Source organism: Columba livia, chromosome 18 (assembly GCF_036013475.1).
Source record: "Columba livia isolate bColLiv1 breed racing homer chromosome 18, bColLiv1.pat.W.v2, whole genome shotgun sequence".
Taxonomy (NCBI): Eukaryota; Metazoa; Chordata; class Aves; order Columbiformes; family Columbidae; genus Columba; species Columba livia.
In genome coordinates, this window is record NC_088619.1 from 7,017,323 (window position 1) to 7,034,594 (window position 17,272).

The 17,272-nt window shown below is 45.4% G+C and overlaps 1 protein-coding gene across 2 annotated transcripts in view; it reads right to left on the reverse strand.

The window, feature by feature from the left end:
• SEPTIN9 (septin 9) overlaps positions 1–17,272 on the reverse strand; it is a 142,529-nt gene that overhangs the window by 121,900 nt on the left and 3,357 nt on the right. The window lies entirely within an intron of this gene.

Below are 17,272 nucleotides of genomic sequence, written 5' to 3' on the forward strand. Positions count from 1 at the left end.
TCAGCCCTGCTCTCAAATCAGGCAGTTTTTAGTGCAAAGTACATTGCTGGCCTGTCAGCAGCCTGCAGTGCAAACACCTCTTTCCTCTTCAAACCCACATGTAAAGGACTTATTCAAGGCTGTAAATTGAGCAAGACGCTTGTGCAGGCTTATGATACGGGTAGAGCTACATGGAAGTGGTTACTCAGTGTTTGTGGGGATGCAGAGAGCCATATACCACATAACCAGCTCCCCAAAGCACGGGGATCTGGCATTTTCCCCACGTTACTGGGGAAGAGGAGGCTCCATTTTGCTGTTCCTTATGTGCCTTGGCACATGGGTCTGTCCAGAGAGCAGACACTCCTGATCACTCCCTTGTGAAATGCACGTCAAACAATCACTTACGCAAATGCAATAAGCTAGGGGCATTATTAACACAGACAGGAAGACAGAGCAAATTAAGACGGGTTATGACTAAAGGCACCGTGAAGTGCAGGAGCCTGAACTGCTGGAGGAAGGACTGTGCTGCTGGCAGGACAGATTTCCCAGCCCGCTGGGGTGAGTCACCTGTGGGAAGGTGCACAGCACAAGTCCTGTCCACGTGAGACACTTCCACCAGCTCAGAGGCACCATTTCGGTCAGAAGGGTTTTCTGTTTGGTTTTACAGTTTTCCACAATACCAGAAAAACTCTTCTGCCCCCCCAGCCCTATGGGTTAGGGCATTGCACAAAGACAGAGGAAAAGAGTCAATGAGCTGAATTAAGACACTCCAGTCCCATCAATACTTGTTACCATTTCTCAGCGGTAGATCATCATGTCTATAACAGATATTTTAAGATTGTCTGAGCCTCACTCAGGCTTTTTGTGCAAAATATGAAGAACTGGCTGAAATCACTGTGGGATTCAGTGCTGAGCAGCCAGACTTTGCACTAAAACAGCACAGGAGCACTCACATATTCCCAGGTTTGGAGCAGCAACAGCTTTAGCCACTACTGCATTACTCTCATGATGTGGTCTCCAGCTGGGAGATGTTAGCAAAAAACTCCATCAGGGAAACTTCTGAACCAGCAAAGCTTTGTTGCTTAAGTAAACACACATCTAAGCACATAGTAACAATATCTGACTCTTTCCACAGGTGCTTTTGAAATCATTAGTCACAATTTATGGAAGAGAAACAATAGCACAGTGACTTGCCCGACCTCACACACCAAGTAAGGGCAAAGTCAGGAGCAGAACCTGCTCCCAAAAGTTAATCCCCCTGTTCTGCTCTTGCCTGCATCTCTCTGGGCACAACTACCTTTAATACTCAACACTTAGAGGGATACACTTTACAGAAGATCAAAAGACAACTTTCTGCTCTTCTCACATATGGGTATATGTGCATGTGTGCCCAGTTAAGTAGGATTACATGTGCAGTTAAGTGTATGGTTCCACACGTGTGTGATTACATGTGCAAAGTGTGCCCGTAACTTTGCGGGGCTGCTGGTGAGCAGCGTTTTCGGAGCTGTGGCCGGGGTGCAGCCATCCGATCAGCTTGACTGCACAAACACAAACAGCAAATTGTGGAGCAGGCTTTCCACCGCGGGGCCAAACAAACACGATGAGACACAAAATGGCTGAAGGGATTTATTTTTTTTTTTCTGAAATACTGTCTGACAAAGAATCCTTTTCTTCAGCTGCCCAGCCTCAGAATTACCAAAAGAATCAGTCACTTGGCTCAGAAGAGCAGGTTAATGTTTAATACAATGCAAAGCCCACAGGCTTCAAATAGGTGAGTCATTTATAGCTTTTTTTTTCCTCCCCCTTCTTTCGTAAGATTAGTGAGGGAATTTATTGTTCCTGAAAGCAAGGGATTGGGACTGCTGGCTCAGCCTGCATGAGCCTCATGCATCCAGGCCTGCCAAACCAGCTCAGACCTGACCTGGTGTATGCACCTGTCCCACACCAGCCCTGGGCATCCCCTCTGCCGAATGCATCACTCTGGCCCTCCTCTGGCACACTCTCCATGCTGGCAAAGGTGCAGAGCTGGGCTCTTCAGAGAGACCATGTCAAATTTACTTGTCTCCATCTCGCGATGCCCAACTCCACACACACAGCAGTGATTTTTGCAGGAGTGAGCATGGGCAGGCTCCTCTGAGCCCAGTGACACCTGCACCCACTAAAGCTGCAGATGCTGTACCTCCCACAGCAGCTGTGAGCCTGATCCAGCTGTGATGCCCTCAGCAGCTGGTTCTTCATGGCTCAGTCTGTAACACACGTTGTAGTTTCACTGTAGGCACAAAAGGCATTTCCTGTGAGTGATATGTGCTGCATCTCCCCCAGCAGCATCCTCCAGGCAAGCATGTTCCCTAGTGTATGGGGATCCTGCACCAAGATACACAGTCTTCAAACCAAACATAATATAGCAATCAGAGGAGCAAGACTAGCATCACCACACATACAGCGGGCTGGGGCAGGGAACCAGAGGCCCAGGAAAAGATCAAGGTGAGGGAGAGACTGGCAGAGGCAACAGCACCAAGTCATGCATACTGCAGTGAGGAAGAAAGTTCAAAAATAAGGACAAGCTCCCAGGGAAAAAACTACAATCTCATGGACTAGCACAAAGCTGGACATTAGGGTATGCTGAGCTGTGGAACTGCATCTCCCCAAATCACTCAAGCTCTCAGATCAAGTTTCTCATCTTGAAAAAGGGGAGAAAGGTTGAGTTTTCCCAGGGAGAGGGGAGGGGGGGTGTTACTCAGTGCTGCCCTGGGGCTCAAAAGTTGCTGTTATGGCAGAGAGCAGAGCTGCCTGGATGACCAGCAACAACGATAAGCAGGAATTTATCATGCAAAGACCTGCCAGTGAGCAACAAAGCAGGCCAGAGCCTCCTTTGGGGAACAGTATCTCCAACTGATTTAGAGGCAGAAATTCAGGTGACAGGACTATAAACCACCCACATCTCCCTCTCCAGCTCTGGTTGTCTTATATATGATCCTCCAAGCAACCTTTTCCTGACCAATTGCCCTTTAGTGGCCATGAGGCTGGAGAGAGGATGCAAAGTCTTCCACCCTGCTCAGTGCAGAGAAGCAGCTGTCAAGCTGCACAGTGTGAGCAGAGGCACTGCACAGAGAGATCGTGGCAAAAGCCCTGCAAAAAGCTCAGAGAGCCCCTGGGTTCAAGGGAAAGGAAGTAAGAGAGGAAAGGGACCACGTAGAAGGTGAGACCTTGTGGCTTCTATCTAAGAAAAAGCTACCTCTCACTGCCCAGAGCCTGTGGTTGAACCAAGGGTGGCTTTTGGTGCTGCTGCACGTGCAATGGGACCTGAGTCACCCCATGTACTTTGGAAAGTCCAACATCCCAGGTGCAATAAGTCAGCAGGAAAGGGCCAGGGGTTCAGACCCTGAACCCATCCCTGGAGTCCTGTGCCAGCGGGCTGGCTGCCAGCAGCCCAGCTCAAAGTTCAGAACATGCTCTGTGCCCTTTCCTGTTGGTGCCCAGGACAGCAAGACACTCCCGAGAAAGGACAAGAGTCAATCAACCAGCACTGGATACTTGCAACACTGGCAGAATCTGCCCTCCTTTCTGCCGCCTTCTTGAGGAAATTAAAATATTACAGCACCTCTGATCACTCTCCCTTTCCCCTGGAGCCCTAAGGAGTGCTCGCTCACACAATGTGCTGGTTGTGCCACAGTTAGTTAATCCTTACAATACCCCGGTTACTTAACTTCATCATTATCCTCATTTAGTTATAAAAAAATAAACACATTTTTCATTTTTAATGGCTCTGAGAAAGGGTTACTGAAGCTGGGATTAAAACTCAGGGCTGTTTAACTTGTTACTACTCAACTTTACAGCTGCAGGAATGTTGGGTCTGCGAGATCTGAGCTCAGTGGAGCCTGCCATACAAAAACATACCTGCCCAGATCTTGGAGAGGGAGATAGAAATCAGTTTGATGATCAAAGTCTCTGATAGCACTCCTGGATAATACAGGCTTTGCAGAGAACAGCATGCAGAGGTCTGGAGGACTGATTGGCAGTGGCCTGGAACTGCTTTTCCCAGCACAATTCACATGCAAGGAGCTTCCAAAGCCCTGACTTTTTCAGGAGGCACATATAAATCCTGCAGCTGCTCTGATGCAGCAGCATGACTCTCAAACTTGCAGTGAGGAAGGGACAGGTTTATGAAACGCATTTGGGGTGACCTGTAATTCATGAGCAAAAAACCCACCAAATCACAGAGATGGGGCAGTCAGATGTGCACAAGAGGAGCTTGGACCCACATGGATGGAGAATCTCCCACTTGAAATTATGTCTGAGATCTGAAGTTAAATTTAACTTATCAAGTGCACAAGGCCCATTTTGCTGTCCCAGGATCACCAGGGACAGCATGCTCACCAGTGAGTCCTTGTGTACCCAAATACTCGTGCAGACCTGCTTGCCAGACCCAGGGAGATCAAACAGCAGTGACATTACCCACCACCACAGCCGAGACTTGCCATACTCCAGTTCTGAGCCACATTCTCCTTGCCAGTGGCCACAATTTAATGCAGCTCTCCCCTTCCCTGCTCCACAGCAGGAAAACACAGATGTTCAGCCTCCCAGCATCAATTCACAATGCTCAGAGACAGGAGGCAAGGCAGCTGTGTTGATCTAAAGCCTCATGCATTAACTCTCTGCTTTTCCCAGTGACTGATTCATTGGTTAGGACACAGCACAGCCAGACTCTGTGGTCTTAAGTGCATATGGTTATGAGGTAAATCATTTAGCAATGTGTTTCCCAACTCCTTTCCCTGTGATTTCATCTGACAAAGAAACACCAAAGACCCACAGCTTCGCACTGTCATCATGTATGGTCCAGTGGTCATGCTGTTCTCTTCTCTGGGCTGATGGTTATGGTGAGGAAGCAAATAACTTAATGAAGCAATTACTCATATCAAATCAGCAGGTTTTGTTCTTTTCTTCTGCCTTAATTATGAAAAACCAGGAAGAATGTTCAATTACTCAAGGCAGAATTTCATTACCGAGCAAGATAACATCTGCTCGACCACAAGGTACATCAGATGGCCATTTCCATAGAACAGCCTCTCCCATAGTTAGGGGAGGGAACACTTCAACCTAAAATTAAAGTTGAAGAGTGTGTGAAGAGACAATAAAATAAAAATTAAAGGCAGTAGGCCAATGCCCATTCAATAGCAGGAAAAATCCCTGAATGTAAGGGAAGTCTGAATGAAAGGTCATAAGTGTTTTCCATTCTGAATAGCCCCAGCCTCTGAAAACAAAACTCTTCAAGGTGCTTCATGAGCTGACCCACATGAATACCTCCCTTAATAATCATTGTAAAATCCTGGGGCTGCTTTCAGAAATGCCAGCTGAGCACTTTTGAAACGAGCTGCAAGTCTGAGAAACAAAAACAGGTCAAACTCTCAAACCTTAATCCATTTTTTCACAAATATACAACCCTGGTTTATGGCTTTTATGGTCTGAGTTTTAGTTGAATCTACGAGCAATGAAGCAACAACCATAGCTTTGCGTCAATCGTGTCCTTCCAAAGAGGTACAGAAGAGATTTGGATCTTTCTTACAAGTGAGAATATCACTGGTTTTCATCCAAGCATCGTACATAACCCAGCGCAGGGGCTTACACCAGTGCCTGCCCTTGGTCAGGCTAGATTATCAGGTACATTTTCACAAGTGCAACTTAGAGCAGTGAACTCACACCCCTTGGGAAGGAGGAAAGGCGGAACAGAGGCAGAGTGCTGGAGCTCCAGAAAGCCAGGCTTACCAATCCGGCTGCACCTGAATGGACACAAAGAATGGGACTAAACTTCTGAGGACAGAAGGACTGCACACCATCATCCTGACCCCCTCAGCAGCAACCAGACGGGCTGCAGACCTGAGCATGTGCTGAACAAAACACCAGGCATGATGGTTTTGCTGCTCTTGTAGCTGCTTATGTTTAGAGACATCCATGAGTACTTAGGGAAAAGCACAATCATCCTTAAATCTGTGCTTAACTCTGTGTCTGCCAGGATTTTCGAATCAATCTCTGAATTCATCTCCCAGTCCTGCAAGTGTGATTCAGAGCAGATTCTTAAATGTGTGAACTTACACGTTTGCTGCCCATATTTGCAAGCGTGTGAGAGGCACAAGGTGCCCCTTTGCCTTGACAGTGCTTAATGGAGAAGCAAACCCAGATGCGGGGAGAAGACACTGGACAGGAGCCATGGGGCCTGCTAGAACCAGAAAAGGGGAGCAAGAAACTGGAAAAAAGAATCAACAACAATAAAAGAGCCCACAGAAAATGTGGATAAAGGAAAACCACAGAAGGATCAACAAGAGTCTGCCTATAATCACTACCAAAGCAATTACAGAATTAGGGAAGATTTATAACAGACTGAAGAGCTGGATACTTGGCACGCAATATGGAAAAGCTGTAAGGAGGGAATTCTGTGTGCTGGCAGCAGGCTCGGGAGCCGCAAGTGATGCAGCCTCAGCAGTTCTGCCCTATACAGAGCAAACTGAGCAGCATTTTGGATGTCTTTTCTTGTACCTCTCAGCTTCCAGCTATAATTTGGTCCAGTCATCAATTCCAAGTCTTAAAAACCAAAACAAACAAAATTGATTTATGCAGAATGTTGAAAAAATATGAGGACAGATTAATAATAGCCACCGTTTCCTTAATGCTATAATACAGTGTGGTTTCCAGCCAGCACTGACATCTCTTATGGAAGCAAAGTACTATTATCCAACTTCACAGGTGGGGAAACCAAGCTACAAAAGGGCTACAGAAAGCAGCTGGTTTAACCCAGATCTAGAGTTATAAACCTGCACTATTATTACACATATAACTCTCGATATTCCTGAAAATTGATGTAGGTTTATCTATGATATACTGTCATCCAGCATTAGCCATCACTTATGTCTCTGCTTCACTTGCTAATGACATAATTCCACTGTTATTTTCTCTTTTCTTACACTGACACATATTCATTTCTTATTTTTATCTTCCACCTGTATTATTTACTCCAGAATTTAAAAGGAGTTTTGCAATCAACTAACAGCACCTAAAATGCCTGCACAAGACTTGAGGCAGTGGACAGACCAGCCTCCCAAAACCGACACATTTCCAGTCAACTCATACATGGACAAGCCCTAAGCCTAGAAGTCCAAGATTTCCATATTATTTGGGTACAAATATCTTTGCAGCTCCAGAAAAGCCCAGAGGATTTTCCCATTGACAGCAAAAGGAGCAAATTGAACAGACAAGGGAGCTGCAACAGCCAGTGTCTTTAAAAGGTAAAAAATCAGCTTCATCCAAATCTCAGCAGTGCCAGTAATGAAGCAGCCAGGGCTGCCTTCACACCCAGCTCCGAGCTGATCAATCAAGATGAATCATTGCTTGAGAGAGACAAGGAAAGGAGTAATTTAAACACTGAAACAAGCCTGCTGCAGTTCAGCAGGTAACAGCATGACTGGGCTAACATACCCACCTCAAAGAGGGACTAGAAACAGGCTTGGGAGGGAGGGCGCAGGGAGCATCTGTCACAGCCATGGTTAGAGCAGGGGGCTGGTGCTGCCAGGATCCTCCCAGTCCCCACGAGGGACTGTCCCAGTATCGCTGCTGGGGAAGCACCTTAAGAGCCTGAATATGTATTTTCACCTTCTGCATTTCTTGAAAATATCATAAGCTTTACAAACTGTGGCAATGTTTTAGCACTGACGGTCATACTTTGCAGGCAGTTCCTGTCACAGCAGCACCGGTGATAAATTGAGTAAATACAGCCATGCTATGCAAAGCTGTCTTTCTTCTTAATGAGAAAGGGGCAAGGACAGCATTGAGGGTAACTAAGAAAATAGAGATGGAGCTTGATTCCAGTTTTGTATGGACTGGCAGGAAGCACAAAATTGCATTGGGAAACGACTGCATGAGAACAGAGGACTCGGGTCTCATTGCAGCCCAGACCCTCATCCCTGCCAAAAAAAGCCAGGCAACATCAGAGGCTCCTGACTGCTGTCAGGGGTTTAGTGCTCTGGGTTTGTTTTGTCTTTTTTTTTTAAGGGACTTTAAAGAGTCAGCTAGGGCTCTAGCTACAGTATGAATGGTTTCCTAACAGAAATGATTTCAGAGTCTGGAGCAGTTTCAGGAGGAGCTTGCTGAGCTGGCTGGTGCCAGGAACTATGTGAATGTAGCAGCAAGGAATGTTTTCTCCCTCATTCCCCCTATGCCTCTCGGCTGCTCCTGAGACAGCACTGAATGAATCGGAAAAAAGTCAGTTGTCATCCAGAAAGCCCAGGAGGGATCTGGCCTCCGTTTCCACAAAGGGAAACTCCACAGAGTAGCTGGAGAAGCGGTCACCTGCTAGCAGGGTCACAGCACAAATCGCACCCGTGGCCAAAGGAAAACAGCTCTGCTCCAAGGAGGGGGAAAAACCAGGAACTATCAAAGGGATATTGTATAAGCCCTAGTGCAAAAGTCTTCCTGCTGTTGTTACATTTTAATAACTCATATTTCCGAGCAGAGTGGGGCAAGCGCTGCCTGCCGGGACTGGGAACAATGGCACCAGCCGGACCCGCTGAGGTTCCTCATTCATCTCCTGCCCAGCGAGCTCCCAGCCTGGCCCCCGGCCCCGTTCCCCTCCCGGGCTCCGAGTCTGGCACAGCAGCCGCCTTCATGCGATTGTTTCGCTGCTTGACAGATTAATTTTCACTCAGGTTTTTGTTCCTGTCTTGCCCTCTCGTGGCTGGGCCAGAGATCAGACAATCCCCGCGGATAGGTGTGCTGACACCATCCCTGCTAGACTGCATGGTCACTGTCCGCAACAGGGCAAGAGCTTTAATTTACTTAACTTCGCAGCCGATATTGCTTACTGCTCCTTTTCCTATGAGGTCATTCTGTGTGCAATAAAATCAACTACAAACATTCCTTTTTTGCCTTTGCTTTTTTTTTCCCCTATTAAGATAAACCATACAGAAATAACTGGAGATGCATTCCCCTGGCAATGGTCTTTAGCCATCACCTTTTGGAAGGGAGTACATCAAGATTGTGATGATGAGCACCAACTTGGTGTAGAAAGGAACAGCTTACCTAAACTGCTCAGAGATGCAGCTTCATGGTACCACACATTTCAGTATTTACTCACTGATCTGAGCCCAAGTGGATTCAGTTCTACCCCCAGGCAATTCATGAGTAGAAAACAAATGAAATGTGTTGGGGAAATAATTCTTTCCAAAACGTTCATCAAATTCTAATCTCACCAGAATGTCTCTGCAGCCACCTGTTGTAGCAAACACTGCACATCTTCCTTATGCTTGTTGCTCTTTGTGGCAACATGAGCTTTCCCAACGAGTCAAACCTAAGGTTGTTCATTTTGACCCAAAATATAAGCTTTTGTGCAAAAATTTTAACAGTCACCAGGTGGAGCTATTGCTGATAGTTCCATTTCTATAGCTATTTAGACCATGAAGAAATAGGGAAAAGTCAGCTAGCAGTGTGGTGCTTGGCTTTATAGAGGCTGAGCAGAAAACAGCCTGATTGCCATCTACAAATCTCTGCACAGAGTAATTCTCAAGCCACTACTTCCAAGCTCTGCACAAGCAAAAGAATATGTGGTATAAATATATTGCTTCTTCCATTAAAGTAAAAACATTTTTCTAATAATTATTACTAGCAGCATATGAGCAGTGCCTCTTAGCTCACCATTCTGATATGAGTATTAGATGACACCAATACCCCTGTCCTTTCAACAACATGGTAATAACCTCTTCCTACAGGTTTTCAAGGATCAAGTTTGTCTTGCTGAGCCGTGTCCACTTCATTGACATTTCAACTTATCTAACCACAAAAGCAGCTTGGCCAATGACAAATTACACTGTTCATACAACTAACATTTCTGGAAGAGCATCTCTTTTCTAAGAAACCATGAGCACTCACAAACCAGTCTCTTTTACAGAGAGCAAGAAAGCCAATGCAAAAGTGGTGCATGCAGCTGCCAGTTATAATTGAAATAATTTTAATAATTCATGCCTCATTACCTTGCCACATGGCAGTTCAAAGACCATCTCCTAATCCTTTAACCCATTTCTCCTGTGTCCTTTGGTTTGGTTTCTTAGTTTAATCAGTGAAGAAACAAAATGGGGAACACTCATCAGCAATTGCCCATGGGAACAACACCCAAGGGGGAGCTGCTGAGTCCGAGATCTTAATCCCCTTCCTCCTGTTCTTCTAGTTTTCCTGATTTGATCCATTGTCAGCTGAAACAGCAAAGAAATGAGTAAACTATTATGTAACACCAAACTGCTGGCTGAGGCTGGAATTGCTTTATGGTGTGCTAGGAATTGTACCACTACATGCAAGGGCTACTCTTGTTATTTAGCAACTTTGTATGGCCAGTTAGGAATTGCTGGAAGATGCAGATTACACATTGTGCATCTTTTTATCCTGGGAGAACCCTTTTAGGCTTTTTCCAGCTCTGAGTTGTCCTCTGCGTACTCAGGCCTATGGCCGTGTCCTTTCTTGTTAGGGAGGATTTTGTAAGTCATAGGAACAAAGCATTACATTTTTTAATAGTTTTGAAGCCTTCTTGTTGCCCCCTTCGCAATTTAGTGAGATAACACCTAATATCTGTTTACTATTTCTGTCCTATATGGGAAGATTGCAAACAAGTCAGGTGTAAAATTATTTATGCCTGCAAGTATGATCCTATTCACTTCGGAAAAGGAAATAACCTTGTAAAACCACATTCAGTTCAAGCATGGTTTATATTTACACACAGGAGGTATCTCTCCTTTAGAAGCTTAACTTAGTTTATGACCAAACTAAATGTTTGGGGGACCAAACTACGCATATGCAAACATGCATCAACACGTGCAAAACAGCACTAGCATTAGATCTCAACATCAGAAATGCCAAGAGCAGAGACTATCTTTTCTAAGCGGTTACTCAATATGTTCCAGCAAGCAGATACATAGAGCTATAGATAAACCAACTGATAGCTTAATGAAAGCTGGAACATGAGGAAAATCAGAGTCTATGGCATTGCCACCTCACCTACAGCACAGCTGACCCAGCCTGCTCCAGGTTGTCCCTTTGCTGAGCCATGTGTCCCCCAGCCCAGTACAAACCCCATCCCATTAGCAGCTAACCAGCATCCCAGTTCCTCTGTGCCCCAGGCCCTATCTGCATCTCGGCAAAGGTACAGAGAAGGCTTTGGGAGAGCTGGTGGCACCAAAGGTGACAGTATTCTCAAACCCCAGCAGAAAAAAGTGTGTGCCCCTATGGATTTTGGGATAGCATAGTCTCCTGAGAAACACAGCCCTTGGGCAGCTGGCAGCAGAGCCAGGGCAGGATCACCTTGGGGAACTTTCCAATAAATAAAGAAATGGAGCTTCAGGTGACAGCTCTAGTGACATTGGAAGAGGTGATTTATGCCAGCTAACCTATGGTATTTTAAGTCAAACTTAAGTCTAGGCAAACCAAGGTTTCTCTGAGCACACACAGCTGTTTCCATGTCCTGCCTGCACCAAGTAGAGAGTGACTGACCTGCCTACTCCCCTTTCTATAAAGTGCTTATCACACAAGTTGCTGTGCCTATGGATGGTCTGGATTCAAGTCTCCCAGGTCTTTTCCCAGGATGGATGAATGCCCAGCAAGCAAAGTGATCTTTACAGGGAATTTATCAGGCAGCCTGAGCAGCACTCCAGCAGCTGCATGTTACCTTTGAAGCCCTAAAATAAGACCTTTTGCCATATCTCTCCTACCTGCAGGGTGAAGACAAAGGTAATCAAACACAGGTTTCTTTCACAAATAAGCATGGAGCTGAAGAACTCTTTTCCCTGGGCAGGGAAGAAATGGGCACAACCAGCGTTGCTCACAGAAAAGCTGCTTTGATAGCAGGTAGGGTGCTCAGCCCAAGAGGTCATTTCAACCTTTACACCCCATTCAACATGTCCTGCTCCTCAAATGTTGCAAAATCAAGATGTTCAGGTGGGTATTTGTCTCTAGAATACTAATGAGAATTCTTAATTTCTCTTATCACTGCTCACAGCAACAAGCACTTCCCAGTTACAAAAAAAAAAAATCAAGATTTTCAAGCACCATCAAGTTGGATTTTCCAGTTTGTAGAGTAAAAGTAAAGGTCACAGTCATCATTACAGCTGTCTCCTTGTTCAAAGCAGAGTGCTTTATAGTAGAGTTTGGCCCCAGTTCTAATCAGCATTCAGTACTGGAGAGCCTGGGGCTTTTCTGGTCTGGGCAAAGGGCCAGAAAGTGACTCTGAACAGAAAAAGTAAGCAAAGTCCATTCTCATTCCACTGATCAAACCAGGTGAAATACAAAAATAAGTCAATTAAACCCAAAAAGCTCTAATTCAGTTTTATAGCATTCTTTCCACTGTAACAACATTAGCAATTAGTTACAGTAAAACAGGCGAGACAACTGATCTTTATTTTGGTTGTGTTCTTTTAAGAGTGATACAAATGGTGCCTCAGAGAAGCTGCTGCCAGCATGTAGCATAACTCATACAAAGGATCAAAAAGGAGCTGTCGATCACAGGCTGGATCAGAGCAGGAGTCCATCTTCCAATTCACAGCAAGGTGCCAAAGCCCTGTTCTGAGCTGCTGGGAAAGATTATCTGCTCAATTCATCCTCTCTCAGAGCTGGCTGCTGATCCCTTCTCAATTCCCAGGCACATCGCACCCTTCAGCTTTGTGTAGCTGAATCTCCTCCAGCCTTTCCCTCCCAAAACCATGTTAAATTCTTTTAAAGGACCTCAAGCATTATCCAGTTCAACATGAAGAGAGAAGCTGACCATTTCTCTCCTCCCACCCTGGCTACCCCAGGCAGCTCCATTGCCAACTTCCAACACATCCTGACCATATATTTAGTCTGTAGTAATTTGCCTTGTCTCATGCAGATTGATTCCAAGCACAGGGATTACGTATCCAGTGAGGCATCCAGCCCTCTCTGTAAAAGCCCAGAGTTGTGGATATTTGACTTATCATGTTCCTGCTGACAGAATTTGAGACACTGCCTGGTCCAGAGCATCACTGTGAGTCAGAGGAGCCCAATGGCAACTCGGGGAGACAATCCCAAATATCCCTGTCTGTACTGAGAAGGTGTACAGAGTGGGGTGAGAGTTACCATTAGACTTGTTAAAGGAGGGGATCAAAGCTGGGGCACACTGAGTCCCCTTGGCAGTCCCACTCCAAAATGAAGGCCCTGATCTGGGCACAGTCATGGGCATTTTGTAGCATAGGGTCTCAGGCACAGCAGAGTCACCACAGAGCAAAAAGTATCAGCCTAACCCCATACATTTTCAACTCAAGCTCCTTCACTGCCTCTACAAGGAAAGATTGAGTTGGGACACATGGTTGTAGACAGATGACTGTCACTGATGTCAGAAAACCTTCTCCTAAGGAACCCGACCCCTTTGATTTGTTCATCTGTAAAGGTGATAGAACCTGGCTGTAAAAGAATATCTGACAATTATTCCCAAAGGACTCTTATTCTGCTTCTGTACCAACTGCTGTCTCCAATCTAAGTCTGGAGGTAAAACTGTTCAACCAAAGCAGATCAATAGTCTTGAAGAATCTCCTGCAGTGAACCAGCACAGAGTAGATGTGCACCAAGGCTTGGAGCAAGGATGGCAGAGCAGGATAGCAGAAAACCAGTGTTTGGCATTTACTTCATGGATACTTCATGGCAGCAGGTAGGATTTAACCAACACCTTAAGTCACTTCCCAAGAAAGGGTGATTCAGGGGCTCTTTAGACTGACCTGTGCCCTCCCTCTAGTCATAAAAACAAATGGATTGAAATTCATCAGCAGAGCCATAAATGCCCCAACGCCAAAGATTTACACCCCTGGTCGAGCACACTGCAGGCAAGATTGGCCTGGGGAAAGCAAATCTGATGTGCAAGAACAGGATGTGCTTGCCCTGGAAACAGCTCCTGTCTCAGCACTGCTCCATGTGCTATCAGGAATCATAATTCCTGCCTGGGGCAGAAACAGCTTCATTCGCTCTGTGCTCATCAGGCACTTAGAGGTGCTGCAGTCAGCGGTGGGAATCTGGGCACTTGTGCACCACAGGTGAGAGATGTACATGCTGTAGGAATGACTAGGAGCCAGAGACATGGCAACAGCTCACACCTCTGAAAACACCTAAGGGAAGGGGCTTTTACAAGGGTCTTGATCATGTGAAGAAACCCTGGAATAATTGCTGGTGGTCAGATTAAACTGCTCTGCAGGTTCCCAGCAGAGGGTGAGCAGCGTGTCCCAGTGCCCACCCTGCCTAGAACACCCTCCGGCACTGAACCCGGGTCACACAGGAGCAACGGGGACCCTGCCAGGCTGGAGGGAATTGAAATACGGTTATTTTCTCTCCGGAGCACACACACCTAGAATCCTGCTCACCCTAACAACAAACCCCAGTAGGCAAATTCCTGAGGAAATATCACCCTCTTGTGTCCAAGGTGAAGATAGCAAGAAATGCTTCCAAAAGTGGAAAATAAGCAAAATTCATCCACATTGCAAAGGCTGCATGGTGGCTCTTTGGGTCGTTATTCTTGAATTTAGAGAAGTGACCTTCAGCCTGTGAACAGGGTGCTTAGGGGGGATGGTAGAGGACCTGCCCTCCAGAGCATCTGCAAGAATTAGTGAAGGAACATACACTGCTGTTACCAGTTTAAATTCACTAATTGAGAGGCTCAGCCCCACTCAAAAATATTTAGGAGACTATAAGTTGTTGGTGAAAAGCACCAATTCCACAAGAACACGAACCAAATACTGTGGAAAGTAATTACCTTTGCATACAAACAGAGATCTTTAGGGTTGAAACTTGCTCCAGCTATCACTGCCCAGCATGAATGATGAATGCAGGAGAGGATCAGTGCAGAAAAAATAAATACTAATAGTTCTGTTGTTACCAGGGCTCTGCTACTAACAGTTAAACCATCACCAAAATCTCTTAGCTCGGTGTGTCTCCTCCTGTGACATTTCTGTGCCTTGCTTTCAAGAACCCAAGACACCGTCTGTGCCCCCAGCACAGAGTGTGATGGAGTATGAACCAAACAACATAAAGGGGGATTTGCCAAGGTACAGTCCTGGGACACCTCCTTGGTTTAAATGGTGCTTTCACTTTTCACGGGGATGTTAATCTGCTGCTCAGATCCCACTTCAGAGATGAGCAGAAAACTAACCACAACTTCATGTTCCTTCACATTCTTACTCCAGCCTTAACCATCAGGAAAAGGCCATCTACAAGTACAACTTGAGTGAGGTGAACCCATTTTCCTTTGAGAAAAAGTTCTCCCAGAAGGTCCAGGGCTGTTTCTCATGGGCTTTGCAGGGCAGCAGCATCTCTCCTGCAACAACTGCCACCAGCCAGTGGGACACAACTTCTGCTGGTTCTTCAATAACACACTGTTCATCCACATCTCCCACCATCATTAAGGCTTCTGCATGTGGGTTCTGATTTTTAGCTTGTGGCTTTTAATTTTTATTTTGTCCATGGACATTTCTACATGCTTGTCCTACCACACACACAGCACTAAATATGGCAGGAACTCTTCAGCATCTTCTGATTGACTACTTTATTTGGTTTAGTCTCCTCATTATCAGCCGGTGTGAAAGTATTTCCTGCTGTACCATCTAGGACAGGTGACTCGTTCCAGGAAAACACAAGATGCCATCTCCATTTCACTTCCCCATAGCCTATTTCTGTCCATCTCCTACAGCTACTTACAAAGCAACAAACACAAGCTGTTTAGCTTGGAGGAAGAAGAAGAAAAAGTGATAAATAGCAATAAAATAGCCTACTGCAGAAGCTAGATCTACAATGCATATGTCATTTAGATCTAATCAGAATGTTAATACGCATTAAACGGTATTCAAGAATTTCAGATGTGTTTAATACAAGGGGATTTGCATATCTACCACTGAGTTTTTAATCCCTGATAAACGTGTAGAATAATCAATTATTCAATGAACATACAAGAGTTTGCTGATTAAATCTCAATTATGAAGGCAAGTCTTACCCACTCTATTTATTACGACTGTTCTCCCAGCATTGCCTAATTAAGCCACATTTGATTATGGGGTGAGAAACATTTATTGCAGATATTGTGGCTCTGTAATTGATGCATATCTGCAGCCTGGCTGTTAAGCCCTAATAAATACATTTTAAACAGCTAATTATTTAATTAACAACAGTCTCTTCCAATCTCAGTGTAAAGCACACTGAAATCCTTTCATAAAAGTCCTAATAGGAATGAAACCACTGGAAGCTGCTTCATTGTTTTCCCCTCTCTCCCCCACATGCCAGTGTTACTGGGATTTACTGGGATGCTCCCAGCTCCACTGCCAGTGCTTTCCAAAGGGACTCCACTGCATGGTCTGGGATCCACTAGTCCAGGCTTATCTGCAGTGTGGACATCTACATCTGAACTGGTTGTCTGCTAAAGCCCATCGAGAGGAACAGACTGTAGCAAAAATGAAAACCTCTGCAGCACACCCACAATTTGTTTGTTTTCCTCCAACTACAACAACTTCAGTCTTCCTCCTTGCTGAGATCTTTGCGCCAGAACACCTAGCACAGACAGCTGTAGAAAATGGAGAGGGAAAACTGAGGATGAACTCTTCCTACATATACACACATACCCACAACACCAGCTCCCAAACAAATACACACATAGGGAAGGCACATTACACTGAAATTCAGCAGCTCTTTGACACTCTGGTGCTTCTCTGCAAGATTGGTAGTTTAGTCTACAAAGCTGCTGTCTTTTGCTTGTGGTTTAAAATAAACATTTCTCTAATATCTCATTTTCTTCAGATGAAAACATTCAACCTGCTCTAACCACCCATGTTAAAAGCACTTGACCAGCTCACACCCTTCTAACACTTTTGCTACACTGAAGTAAGCTCTGCTAATGCAAACCAAGGGGGACACAATTGCAGCAAACTCCAGCGTAAGCAGATAAAGTTAGAATTCTTTTTTGCTAAGAACTATGGAAACAACCCAAGAGCTCCTCAGAGCAGTCTGCAAAGCAAGCCTGCCTGCCTTCCCAAGGGGGCTCCTTGGGAAGTGATCTTTGAAAATACCAGCACTTAATTATCCATCTGTTTCCTATCAGAGAGTGATGTGCTTCAGGGTTTTTCTCTTTAGAAGCCAGAAACTGTGAATGTTTGGAAAAAACACCTGAAAAGGAGGATGTCAAGCACCATCCCCAGTCCCAGCCAGAGTCTGTCCATGTCCTCTGGACCCAGGCTGTGCTCAGAAGAGAGGCTGTTTCCTCATTTGGTATTTTAGGTAACAA